The following is a 15,067-nucleotide window of genomic DNA, read 5'->3' on the forward strand; positions in this document are numbered from 1 at the left end:
TAAATAGCCCCATGGTCTCAGGCATCAGGGTAAAGATGGTCAATGGTCTTTGGTCAAGAAGACCACCCTCTCAGGAAGCATGTTGACTGATTACAACTTCTCCTCCCTAAAGGCTGAGCTCAATATTCTTATTAGCCTACTGTCACTTGTAAGACAAGAAAACTGGGGAAAGCCCATTAATGATAACTAAGTATAGCACAAAGCTCCGTGCAGAGGTGAGTAAGACAGGCAGTAGGTGTGGAGACAGGTAGAACTTAACGAATGCACGAGAGTGCTGGAGGTGCCCTATTAGAAGGAACAGTGGTGCGGAAGGGCACAGACTACCTACAGAATCAGAAGAGTTTCATAAAGGAGGTGACTTTTCAGCACCTCGCTGTCCAAATTGCTGCACTGTCTACAATACCTGGCATACTGTACGCTATCAGCAAATACGTATTGACTATTGTTGGACACCCTTGCCACTCCATCCTCAAAAATTGTTAGTGGCTCAATTCTGGAGACAAAAATGAAATCCAAATTCTTCAGCCAGTCATTCGGGCCCATCATGACCCCTCTTCCTCTCTAGCCTCACCTCCTCCAAATCCATCCCAGTGAGCCCATCTCTCTGAACCTTCTCCAACCCTGATCACTCAATATTTCCAGGTCATACCTGTACCCAGGCCAGTACTTTCAAATTGGGAAGAAAAGAGATGGATGCAGGTGCTAAGTGCTAGAGGGTCAGCAGCTGCCGGGGGAGTCAGGAGGGGATGGGTGGCATCCGCTACAGTCCTGACTGATCAAGAAGTAGGGAACTCTGTGAACAGGGAAGAAAATGTTTTCCATGATTGGGTCTCTGCACCCAAATAAAGTCTTCGGTAATCTGCTCTGCAGAGGCACTGCCGCCCTGCTTGGAGAAAGGCTCTGCAGCATCTCTTGGGCAGGAGTCCCAGGTAATCACTTGTAGAGTTTAGTTTCTGTCCTCCAAGCCCCAAACACTGTCTTGGTTTGCATTCCCCCAGAAGCAAATGTTAAAATCACAGGTTTGAGTGCATGCAAGGTGATTTGGGGGGTGGCCATGACTTGCAGGTGAAGAGGGTACATGACACAGGGGAGGTAAGAAGTCAATAAGGGGTATGTTGAGAAATTACAGCTGTGGGCCATTGGACTTACCCCCACTGGGAACTCAGAGACAGCCCTTAGAGCCCATCCTGAGAGCAACCCTTCTCACGGGTGAAGTAGCCAGGACACTCATCTATCAACTCCAGTCAATCACTGCTTGAACTTGGAGGAGGGCAAGGTCATTGTGATTTCCCAGCCTACCTGCCTGCTCCCACACATGTCCTAACAGCTCTGGCAGCCAGAGAAAACCCTCAGCCAACAAGTTGTTGTGTGGGAGTTGGAAGCTGGGCCAATATGCCTGCAAACTGTAAGTGCTGTAGGGTAATGAGCAGTTTTCTGATGTACACCCCCAGGTTTATACATACACATACATATATAAATCTGTAAAGTCATGTTTATTAAAACTCCAAAGATGGAAAAAAGTACTACAATGAGACAATCTTAGTTTCTGAATGAAATTCATCTTTGCATATTGCCTTTCTACAGCAGGAGTCAACAAACTAAAGACTACAAGCCAAATGTGGCCTGTTTTTATAAATAAAGTTTTATTGGAACACAGCTATACCCCATTGCTCCTTGTATGCCTCAACATCAGAGTAGTTGCCATGGAAACTATCTGGCCTGCAAAGCAAAAATATTTACTCTCTGGCCCTCTACATAGAGCACCCTCGTTTCCCTGTTGACCCTTTTCTCCTGGACCCATCATGCAAGACTAAGTTCAAAAACAGTCTCCTTTAACTCCCTCCATTTGTCCTTCTCCCCCTCAGAGAATGGTTTCCCAACTTGTGTGTGCATCATGCCATTTCCATCCTTAATGTGTCTCTTATACACTGCTTCACACATACTCGCTTTCACATGTAGCTCACCACCACCACAGAACTGAATTTTACTCATATTTACATGCCTCATGTCTAGACAGTTAACAAATGCACATTTACATAAAATGAATTCATTTGGAGAATTTGATCTCAACAGCCACATTGATCCAGCCCTGGGTGGGTTCCAGAAAGTACAGACAATTTGCTCAAGATCACACACGTGGCCAGCATCAGACCCAGCTCAATCCCCTTGCTTCTGGTCCAGAGTTTTCTGTTATGTATGGGCATAATCAGGCCGCATGACTGCCCCGACTATGCATGCGCTATATTTAACACATGGCATTTTAGGAAGAGCAGCTCAAGGGGATGATTTTAACCTTTACACCCTCTGACTGACTAGGACCATCTCACCTGGTGACTTTGTTCTCCGTATATGCAGCTCCAAAAACCCTCCTTCACCTCTAGCCCACAGCTCCCGAGATCAACCTCAGAGTCTCTCTCACAGTTAGGGCTCTGGGACCCACTATCTTTCAAAACCACCTTAGGTGTCAGTAATAAGTCTTTCACCTTCTGAAGAGGTAAATCAAAGCTTTGGGCATCACTAGCAAAACAACGCCTATTATAACCATGCGTGTTCAGATGGCACCTTTCAGAGCTGCTCACACGATAAACAATCACAGAGCATCTTGACTGCCTGATAACGAGAAGCAACTTACCTTCATCAAAATAAATCTCCGCCGCTTTCAACACCGTTGGAGAGCGCTAGAGAGGACAAAAAAGAAAAACAAATCTTAGTAGAGTGATATTTCACTTGTGTCTTTTATTTATATCCTGCTTTTTTAAAACAGGCGTCACACCCTAAATACAGGTGACATCTACATTCAGTTAAAAAAAATTGTTACCTGTTTAGTCATTTTTTAACGTAATTCAGAGAAAAAAATTCTGTCACATTACAGGCTAAAGCCTTTGCCACAAATTCCCTATCAACCCTAGTCCATCTGAGGCCCATTTAAATAACCAAATAATGAGGAATTTGTTTGAAATATCCATGTCCTGATACATTTTAAGAGATATTTTTCCCTCCATAGGAAAGATGGGGCTTAATTGTCAGGACTTCTAAAAATAGCTGCTTTTCCACCCTCCCTGTCAAAACCCTACCTTGAAAAAAAGAGAGCAACGATCTATGTCAAATGTAAAATTCAAAGTAATGCTTCGCATTCTATAGATATTTTAAAGACGCTTTTAAGCCTGTAAGGTAGAATACAATGGAGTGGGGCAAGGCGGGGGGAGGGGGGTGAACAGTTGGGAAAGGGACCTCGCTCAGTTTACCAGTAAAGAGTGGGTGAAGTGAGCATGCTCATCTCCACTTTCCAATAAGGACAGCATAGCCCTGAAAATGGGAAGTGACCTCCTAACTTCATCATGGGCACCAACAAATGACTGACATCCAGGCCCCTACCTTCCCGTGCAGGTCCTTTCTCAGGCATCAGGCTGACATCTGTGTCCGACAATGCTAACTTCTCTTAATTATACTCTTTATGCATCCCATAAATTTTAATTAAAATGAAAACAGTGACAATAGGCTGTTAAGCGATTATATGTCAAGCAGCTTAAGGTTATCACAAAAGCTAGGAAACGAAATGACTGACTGGCATTTTTATGGGAAGTACTCTGTTTTTCAACAGCTTTTCCCCAAAATGTGTTCAATAGCTTGGTCAGGACTGTGCAGGGAGTGTGTGCAAGAGCATAATTTGAAGAGGGCTGCAGAATGTTTGAGAGATTAACATGATAAAGTTCAGACTCCTCTCCAATGTGATTGCTTAAATTATAGTTTTACCACCCCTCACTGAGGTCGAGGTCTGCAATATTTAAGGACCCTCCAATGACACAGATAAGCTGGGGGGGGGGGGGTTTACAAAAAAAAAAAAAGCAATCTCAAAATGCACTTAAAATCATTCACTCTGGAGCCACTATATGGACAATGCATAAGCTAATATTTTAAGACAAATGTACGGAGAAATTTATCTATCCTAGGAGAAAATTACAATATCCCAGTGGGAATTGTTCTCTCTCTTTATCTCTATCTTTGGAAGAAGATTTTTATCTGTGGGATTGAAAACAAGAAAAGCTATCATGCATTAATAAGGATAGGAGGAACCCACTGTTTCTCACTTAGCTACAAACAGTAGCCCATGAGAAAATGATACGTTCAAATAATAATCTCTTAAAATGCTATTTGACTATTATAGACCCAATGTGGTTTGTGTTGAATTTAATTTCCATCTAAATTTAAAATTCAAGAGGCGTCTATAGCCATTATTTCATTTGGAATTGAATGAAGTAAGTCATTTGGAAGTTTAATTTTTTAAAGTCGCAGCATAACGAAGGGAGGATCCGCCTGCCTGTTTCTACTTTGGAAAAACACAAGAGCAGCCTGGGATGCTTAAATGCAAAGTGCCGCATTATAGAAAGGAGCAGAATTAAGTAGTCAGATGTAGTTGCTACATTAAGGCAAAATGAAAACTACTGTGATTAGAGCTGTTTGAGAAAAATGGATGTTAAATGCTTTCTGTTTAAGTTCTAGCGAGAGCTACAATTAAAAGAGCACGTTGCTGCTTGCTGGGTAGCAGGAAGATGGTTTTCCTATGCCGTCTGGTGTTTGGGGTTTCCGGGGGAGGGTGCAGGGGACAGTGTTTGGGGTTTTTGCTTTTTTAGTGGAAGCGGGGTAGCTGCACCCAGGACAGCCACGCCCCCTGCCCTGACCGTCTCCGGCCTTCCTGGGCGGCTCTCCTGAGAAGCAGGCCTCTGCGGAGCTCCTGAGAGGGGCCTGGGGAAGGAAGAGGCTGGGGAAACCAGATCACACTGTGTGGCCGAAGGGAACCGGACACAGGAATGAGCATGTCAGCCAAGTTCAGCTCACGGAGGGGCGGCCTCAGGCGCTTTCCTTAGCCATTGCAAACGCCTATGTTGGCTTCTTCAAGGTGCAGAAAGTTTAACCCACTGATACTGAGAAAGGTAAAGGTTAAGTCTTAATCATTAGTGGTTTTAAAACTAAAGATAATAGTCTTTTTTTTTTTTTTGGAAAATAGCAATACAAATCTATGAGGACTGCATATGTAGCCTGAAACCCAATCCATCCTGCACCAAGAGTTGGTTCTCTCAAAGGTGTCCATGAATTTTCACACGTAGGAAAGGAGATTCGAACAGGCATGATCATCTGCCCAGCACACACCCTCATCGCCCTTTGGTTGACCAGTAACCTTCATGACACTCATTTTAAGCCTCCGGAACTTTTGAGGAAGGTGGCAGGCAAATATGTGAGTAGAAATAGTGAGCCCAGCATTTCCTCTGAGCTAGAAATAAACCATGTGCGCATTCTCACGCAACCTCACCATCCCACTCTCCATGGGCCCAGCCTACCTGGGAAATTGGGGAGGACTTACTTTTACTTGGTAAAGGTAGGCCTGCTATACAGTATTGTCCAAGTTTGTCTCATAATATAAATTAGCTGAGCGATTACTTAAAACAGAAAATCAAGGTCTCTCCTCTTTGGCTTTTTACAGAGTGGCTTGGGGGCAGTGAGTCCATATTTTTACCCAAAGCTTCAGGTGATTTCTATAATCGGGTGGTTTAAATTCTGTTCTATGCGACAGGGCAAATTCAGGATTCTCTAGTCCTGAAGAAATGGACAGAAATCCCTCAGAGGAGAAGAAGCATGTCATAAAGAAATAGACAAAAAGTGGTGAAGGCCTAGGTAAGGGGGCAGGGCGGGCTAGAAGAAGGAGACGTATGTAATACTTTCAACAATAAAGATTAAAATAAATAAATAAATAAATAGAAATAAAATAAAATAAAATAAATAAAAAGAAATAGAAATAGACAAGAGCTAAGAAATACCCTGCCTCACTCTTCATTTTTGTGTAGACCAGGGGACGAGGAGCAACCATTACTCAACTTTTCTGGATTTCTTACCGGTTCCTGTTTGTTGTTTCCTATTATACCCATCCCTCTCCCTGTAGCTATTAGTAAAACAACAGCTTTTATAGACTCCACACTGGAAGGTCTGAATAATGAAGAGCGGCAGACAGTGCACCCTTGTTCATGGAGGACCTAGAAGGAGGAGTCGCCCGGGTTCTGAGGCCACGGAGAGAACGCATTTGCAGGCGGGGAGCCCAAATGTGATTCTGAGAACTTGTGCACTGGCAGTCATTTTGGGAAGTTACTGCAACTGGAGGACAGTGGAGAAGAAATGAATGATGGGAACTGTTTCCTTTTGCTGTTTATTTTGATGGGAAAGTGATCTGAAGTCCCAGGAACCTCCCAACCACCCTCTCTGTTCCGGGGCCTCTCGGGGAGCAAGCTGAGACGCCATGGCCGGGCCACGCTTTGTGAGCCAACGGGGACACACGGTTTCTGAAGGACTGGAGCGTCTCCATCCCAGAGGTCGCCAAGCATCTGTGTTTCCTGCAATCACACCAACACTTGCTGGATGTTTCACTAAATTTCTCATAAATGAAGACCCCTCTTTCCCTTGTTATTTATGTAGCTGACTTCACACACCACCCCCCTTTGAAGCCGGAGGGTCTAGGATATAATTCATTTTGTGATAAAAATGAATATCTGTCCATTTGAACAGTTGCCACTGCAAGGATATATTTCAAACACATCTGGAGTGAATGATCACACTATGTGGCACAGTCGAATTGATATGTGAAGTTCCCAGAATAGTGAGCAATTAATACTGAACGTACCACAAATCACTGGGCTCAGGCCGAAGATGAAACGCTGCCTCCGTGCACTGAGAAATGGATTTGTAAGCCCGACGTGTAAGAGAAACGCACTCATGGGTCTGGCTGTGGCTGCATCCCATAGCAACGCACAACTGAACACTTAGTTCTGCTGCCCAGCGCTGTCAGCCACGCACAGAAGGGACACCCAGGGTATCACCACCCTTGCTTCTCTGTAGGGTGGTGTCTGAGGAATATGAACTGGCCTACATCACCCCGAAACCTGCCCCAGAACCCCAGTGGTAATAGGGATCAACTTTAGAGAAAGTATTTTGTACTGTTCTTGAAATCTGGTTGGATGGTCCATTTAACATTCACCTATCTTGTAGGTTTTTTACATTTTTAAATAGGTCCCCTTTAAAACAAATATTCCTATTTATAGAGAAACTCAGCCTCCTCCGTGTCTATTTTAGCTATGCCACTGCCCAGGACGAACAGAGTACAAACAGCTAAAGGACAGCAGGACTATTTTATTCTAGGTAATGGTTGTCTAAAGGATAATTTGGAAGTTAATCATTACTGGCTTATGACCTTAGTTCACATAATAGTGACTTAATAAATGTCCTGAAGGGAAAATACTCACTTCTCGAAAGTCTAACCTACTTCCAGGACATAACTCATACCTTTAAATAATCTGGTTAGATACTTGTGGTTAATTATCATGAATAATTAAAGAACTGTCTCCTCTCAATGACAAGACTTAATTATTATGAATTTCAACACTGAAAAATAAAATGTATTGGACTAGTAAGGCGTAGATATATACTAAAGTATTTATAGTTATGATATTCATGAAAATTGTCATTTTTAAAAGTAATGGTTTTTCTATATATGAAATAGATTTATTTATATAATATCAAATGTGTTAAAATTGAAAAGTTCAGTAAATATTGATATGATACTTAAAATATATTGCTTTTTACTATGTTTTCCATCATTAAAAAAATTATCATTCAACATGTCTATTTAATCATCTCACCTTAAAATAGAATATAATGAATATAACATTATGCAACACATTTTCATAAACTTTGCATAATATTATTGAAAAGAATATTACATTTTATTTACAAGCCACTTAAATGATAGTATCTTTTAAACTCATTTAGTCTTTACAATTACAAAGTAATAATGCTTGTTGAAGAAATATTAGAAAAAAACAGAAAAGAATAAAGAAGTTAATAAGGATATTCTATAATCATCACCCAGTATTAGTATTTGAAGATCCAGATGACCCATAAATTTGGGTAGGAAACATCTTTATATTCTTCCTGAAAGTTTGCATTTCCTTTAACTATCAATGTAGACAGCAAACAACAGTGGTATTCGCAATTAGGAATCTTAATATAAATGGAGATTAAATAAAAGAACAAACTGGAATTTCTAAAACTGAAAAATATAATGTTTGAAATGAAAAATTCACTGGATAACCTGAAGAGCAGATTGGGCTTTGAAGAAGGAAAGATCCGTGAACTTGAAACAAATCACGTAGAAACCATAGTAATATTAGTAACGCCTGTGATTTTATCATCAATAAGAATCACATTCCAGTTGCTGCAGATGTCTTAATATCATTTGTACTGTATCATCAATACTTTGAAATTATGTTATTAGACTTGTCACTAAATCGCTCACGATCAGAGTGCCTGTCTATAGATACATGACTTAGCTAGCCTATTAGTCAAATCTGCATTTGGTAGTGGTTTAGCCATCGAGCAGTGTTTAGCCATCGAGCAGTGGAGTAACATGTTCTCTAATTAAAACTAGCCCTGGCCAGCATCGCTCAGTGGTTAGAGTGTCGGCTTATGCGCCAGAGAGTCTCAGATTCAGTTCCCAGTCAAGGGCACACACCTGGGTTGCGAGTTCGTTCCCGCCCCCTGGTTGGGGTTAAATCCATGTCTCTCTCTCTCTCTCTCTCTCTCTCTCTCTCTCTCTCTCTCTCTCTCCCCCTCTCCACTCTCTCCTTCCCTTCCTCTCCCCCACCCCTCCTTACACTCTCTAAAAAAAAAAAAATGGAAAAAATATCCTCATTCTATGGATGAGGATTTTTAAAAAAATTTTAACTCAAAAAGTTTTGACAAGAAACTTCCAGTTTGGGCCATGGTAGAAAGTAAGAAGTATCAGACTTACGCTCATTTTGTAAACAAACATTAAGCTTCACAAAATGTATGAGACACCTTTTCAGCCACTGACAACACACATCACAAGACTGTGATCCATGAGAGAAAGGAAACACAGGAGAGAAACTCCACATCCATCCTCATCTTCTGCCTGAAGCACTTTCCAACGAGCAGCCATGGACGTAAAGCCAAAACAGAGATCGGTGGTCTCACTGGGAGAAGGAAACACACTGTGTTTGGGCCTGTGAATAGCTGGATTTACAGGTTAAGAGAAGTTGGACAACAAAGGATTCCCCTGAAATCTGCATGGGGTCTTCATGAGTCTTTGAATAAGAATTATACTGGCCCTAACCGGTTTGGCTCAGTGGATAGAGCGTCGGCCTGCGGACTAAAGGGTCCCGGGTTCGATTCTGGTCAAGGGTATGTACCTTGGTTGTGGGCACATCCCCAGTAGGGGGTGTGCGGAAGGTAGCTGATTGATGTTTCTCATCGATATTTCTAACTCTCTATCCCTTCCTCTCTGTAAAAAAATCAATAAAATATATATTTTTAAAAATTATACTGTGTCTTCAGGGAAAGACTAAGAAGTCTGGCATAAAGGAGCCACTAGAAGGTCTGACTAAGGTTCTGGAGGTTTCATTAGCTAAGAAATAAAGCGTTGGCTAAGCAACGTGGACATCCCAAGATAACACCCTGTGCACTCATAGAAAACCTAAAAATGTTCATACTCTAAGAGTAGTTCCATTCTGGATTAAACTGATCCTGCTATTTAACTGCTTGACAGAACAAAAGTTAATAGTGATTAAAAGAACATAATCTGAACATGCCCAGCAGACAATTAAAAAGTACTAGACATATGAAAAAGCATGAAAATATGACTCATAGTCCAGAATGGGAAAAAAAAACAGTCTCAGAAATAAAAAAAAAAAACTATTAGAATTAGCAAATAACATTTTTTTAAGTTTTGCAATTATGTCAGAGATTTAAAAGAAAATATGGACAAATGATTAAACAGATAGGGAATCTAAAGTGAGAAATGAAAACTATTGAAACAACAAAATGGAATTAAAAACTAAAACTTCTGAACTACAATATGCATTGCATGAACTTCAAATCAGATCAGACACTGCAGAAATATTAGTAAACCTGAAGACATAAATAGAAATTTTAACTGAAACACAGAAGAAATATAGAATAAATAAAATGAACAGAATCTCACTGGCCTGTGTCACAATATCAAGTATGTGTAATTGGAATCTAAGGAAGCAATGAGAAAGAAATTGTGATAAAAAAACATTTTAAAGAAACAATGGCAAATTTTTTTCTAAATTCCAAATGCACAAAATAAGATTCAATGAAACCCAAGATTACACACACAAAAACTGTACACACGTAGGTACATTATATACAAATTGCTAAAATCTAAAGATAAGAGAAAAACCCAAATACAGACAAAGAAGAAGCATTGTATACCAAGAAAATAAAAATAAGTGTAGCCTTCTCATTAGACAAGCCAGAGATCAATAAAATGATATATTTAACATGGTGAAGAAAAAAACCTCTTAAACTAGAATTCTACACCCAGCATAAATATTCCTCAAAATTGAAAGTGAAATAAATGATATTTTAAGAAAAACTAAACCTAAAAGAATTGGTTAGCAGGAGATCTTCACAGCAAAATTAAAGCGATTTCTTCAGGCTACAGGAAAAGTACAGAATTATGATCAGAACTCTTTTTCACTGAGTACTGTAGGCGCTTGCAGAGGAGGGAAGGGTACCCTGGCACTACGTCTTACTTTCGTGCCCACAGCAGACAGAGCTAACCAGCCGTTCCCTTCTCTCTCTGAGTCTGGAGCAGAGGTTGGCAAACTGTGGCCGGTGAGTCAAATCCAGCTGTCATCCATTTTTTTTAAGTCAAGTTTTATTGGAACCCAGCCACACCTTGTCATCTACCTATTAACCTTAGATTACAACAGCAAACTTGAATAGTTGCAAATGAGATTCTATGTCCCCAAAAGCCTAACATATTTATTATTGGGCATTTACAAAAATATCCTGACTCCTGGTCTAGAGGTAATAATAATAATCCTTACTTCAGTGCTCTAGTCCATTACTACCAATAGATCAGAATTGACAAAGTGAAACCTATTTCCATCCCTGGCAGAGTGGGTCAAAATCACTCAGAGTAGCCTCCATTAGTATATTATATGCAATTTCCCTGCTTAAAAGGGATGTAATGATTCCAACTATTTGAAGATTCATCTATAGTAATAATGACACTGTGTACTTCTATGCTATAATATACACAAATATCTCAAGTCTCCATAGCTATAACTAGAATCATTTCCATTTTTTTAAACGATGAGATGTGTAGGACAAGAAAGGTTGGAAGTTTTTATCAGAACCAACTGGCACAAGATCTGTTCCACTGGTATTTAAAAATAAGAAAAATTATGACTCTGATTTTTATCTTACTGTGGTACCCTATTACCCTGCCATGAGTGTACAAGCAGAGCAATAGAGGAAATACTCACAGTATTAGATTCACCTCAAAGTCAGGCATGAATTATCTTGACAAAATATAGCTCCACATCAGTGGTTAATTGCTGGCCTATTCGAGTTTGTGTCAACATGAAAGAGCTTTTCATCTTGTCTCTGTTTTCATTCAATGTAATACCACAGTGGGAACTTATGGGGTTAATTGCAACCTAATGCATGAATGGATGTTCTTCACATAACCTAGAGCTGTTTACACACATAATTCACTCTCCAAGGCCACTCTGCTGACTGGCCATCCACCAACCAACACAAATGCCAATACTTGGAGAAATATGATGCCTTCCTCAGATGACTGTGTACACAGCCTTCCCACTCAGTGTGTGCAGCGCTCTGTCCTAGGAACTGTGGAGAATTTCTGGAAGCATAACCCTTGCTTCTTGGCTCCAATAATCTTCCAATTTAATTGGGAGAGCAAGGCACACACTCATAAAAATTAAACAATTGTAAAGAGCTAAATAATTCCAGGCCATTTATGATCATTTGCCAAACTTCAGGCCAAATTTCAAAACACTTCAGCATAAATCACATTGTAGCAAGAGTTCAAAACTGTCTGGAAAAATCTTTCTCATCTAATTTCATTAATGCGTGTTTCAAACAGTGACATTTCTATTTATTTTGACAACTATTCCCAGTGTCAGGACGTGGCAAGCAAGTGTGAAACGATGGGTAGACAGGAACTTGACAACCTAATTTTATAATATAGATTTTGGAACTATTTGTGGAAAAATTTTTATCCTATTTACTATCCTTTTTCTCAGAGAGTCTTGGAACCCCCAAATATAATAGGTGTAAATGTAAGAAATACCCACACCTTTGTTCACAAAGGTGGAACGGAAGAACCAGAGAGTTCCGGTGACTTCCCTTTGGATTACTGGTCTCCTAACTCCAGGCTGAGGAGAGGATAGGTTACAAGAGCCTGGGTCATATAATATTGCAATAATCTTCCTGGCAGAGCAAGGAGGTAGGAGGGTTCAAGAGGTCCGTAAAGAATTCAGGATATGAGCTAAAAGAATAGCTGGGGTTCTCAGCTGATAGAAATGTAACACTTTTGAAGGCAGAGCATCTACAACCGATTACAGTTCCCAAAGCAGGATAGAGTCGTACTGAACAAATGAGAGAACAGAGTCTAGATTCCTGGCTTCCCTTTCTATGGACGGAACTTGAAAAAAAGAATTTTCTTATCCTGGATAGAAGGAGCCAGTTTCCAACAATTCCCAGTGCTTAGGGTGACCAACCACTTCAACTCTCCCAGAACGCTCCCAATTTGGCACTGAAGGTTCTGCATCCCGAGAAACCCTTCCTTTCCAGGGAGACCAGGTGGTTCGGCACCCTGGAAGGAGTACTGGCTATTGCGCAACCACCATGAGGACATTCACGGAGCTTGGAATTCGATGGACACCCCTGCTGCTCCACAACGGTCCTCGCTGCTGGTGAGTGCGTACAGGAAGGTCCATCCGCTCGTCCTATTAAAATGGATCATTCCTCTAATTAAGTTGTTCAAGCTTCCCACCAAGAAGCTATCACCGAAAGTCCACATCTGGGGACTGTCAGACCAGTCAGCCGAATCACACAAGAAAAACACTCACTTTTGGAACAATCTTTGCGTGAGTCAACCTGGGATTTGTTGGGTTTTGCGTGTGTGTGTTTTTTAACCAGTTTAACATGGAAGAAAAAGATACCTTTGTTTCTTTTTCTAGCTCTTGCTTAAGTGGTACCTTTGTCAAAATGTCTGTGATTATACAGTGACAGGCACAACGCAAGTCCTTATAGGTACTTTTTCCTTCAAGTTACTCAGTATCTTAGAAACTTTATTTTTAGCAAAGTGCTTTTAATAAGAGGTTTTTGAAACGAAGGTATCGAATGCACAGGTAAGAACAATTCAGTTCTGTGCTCCGCAAGGCTGGCCACCTGCCACAGCAACTCCTTCCTGGGCCATCCGCCGCTACCGGTGCACGCTGAGGAAACACACGCCAACATGGATGTTGGCCTAAACCCAGCACCACCGTGGAGGAAACTCTTCTGCCCTAAAAACAAGACCCTGCACTCCAAAGCCAAATACAAATGGGCAAATGGCTATTGGCTCATGCATTTATTATAGCTGACCATATAGGCTGGTCTAGGTAAGAGTTATGGTCCTGTCTCGGCAACCTCCTGTCTATGTGGTCAGGAGGAAGTTGTTATTGATTTTTTTTTTTTTTTTTTTAGAGAGAGAGGGAGAGAGAGAAATATTGATATGAAAGAGAATCATTAATCGGCTGCCTCCTGCATGACCCCTACTAGGGATCGAGCCAGCAACCCAGGCATGTGCATGGAATCGAACCCATGACCTTTTGGTGCATGGAACAATGGTCAACCAACTGAGCCACACCAGTCAGGGCAGAAGGCAGTCATTTGACCTGCTTCAGTTTGACCCTTTGTGAAGCAAAATCACTGGACTAAACTGATCTCCAACTTCTTTCTAGCCCCCAACACAGTTGAAAGTATGATTATATCTTTGCATCAACTTATAAGATTAAGATGTAGCTTATTTATTCATGCAGGAAATATTGAAGTGCCTTCTCTCTGCCAGATCTAGGTCTGTGCTGGATGCCATTTACAATGGTAAATACACAACAGGACCCTCAGAGCTCACAGTCTTATGGGAGAGAGACAATAAACAAGTAAACGAATGAGGTATAAGTGTGAATTAAAGTGACCGCACCCAGCACATGGGAGGAGACTAATGGAAGGTTAGGGAGTGCCCATCTGATGGTTTCCATTTTTCCAACAAGGTGAAGCCACCAGCCAAGCATGCACTCAGGAGATGAGGAAGGGGAGAAGATCTGAGAAGAGAGAAAAAGTATAAAACAGAATAGTCATCTCAGAGGGGACAGCGAGTTACGAGCGTGTAGCCAGATGGCCAGGCAGGACTGAGAACCCTCCTGAGGTCTGAGATCAAGAATTTAAGGGACCTGGCGTGCCAACTGTGGTTGCCTCTAGCTAGGCTCAGCGGCTCAGAGGCAGGCAGAACACGGCACAGATCTGGGTTCATCAGGGCAGTGGTTCTCTGACATGTGGGAACCAACCAAGAGGTGTGGTTTTTTGTTTTGTTTTGTTTTTTTAAATATTACTGACAGCTAGTCTCCTCCTCCAGAGACTGACTCAATTGATCTGCAAAGCGGCCCAGGCATGGGTAATTTTGAAAGCTCTCTGGTATTATTAAAGTGTTTTAGGATATGGGTTTTGAAAAGAGGGTAGTAAAAAAGAAGCAGATGTCTATAAGACAATAATACTGACTGGGCAAGGAACCTAAGCTAGACAAAAAAAAAAAAAAATGAAGAGAAGGTGGGAGGTAAATGATGAGAAATTAAGGTGTTCAATGGACACAATGAGGCCAAGGAATGATTAAAGTGGGGGTTCCTTGAACAGTTGCTAGAAGGATAAAAGTCTTTGGTAGGAGCGTGGGCATTAGCATTTCAGATATTTAAGGGATTTTTTTTAAGTTGTTATAGTGCAGAAATCTAAGATGTGGCCATGAGAGTGGATGGCTAACCCATATAGACAAAAAGAAAAACCCTACAGATGAGAAGGGTGCGGAACTAAGAGGCCAGGATGTGGTGTAGATTATCCACCTGGATGCTAAGGTTGCCAAGAATCATCACAGGAGTTGGGGTGGAGCAGGAGACTTTAATCTAGGACTTCGTTC

Source organism: Eptesicus fuscus, chromosome 10 (genome assembly GCF_027574615.1).
Source record: "Eptesicus fuscus isolate TK198812 chromosome 10, DD_ASM_mEF_20220401, whole genome shotgun sequence".
Lineage (NCBI taxonomy): Eukaryota > Metazoa > Chordata > Mammalia > Chiroptera > Vespertilionidae > Eptesicus > Eptesicus fuscus.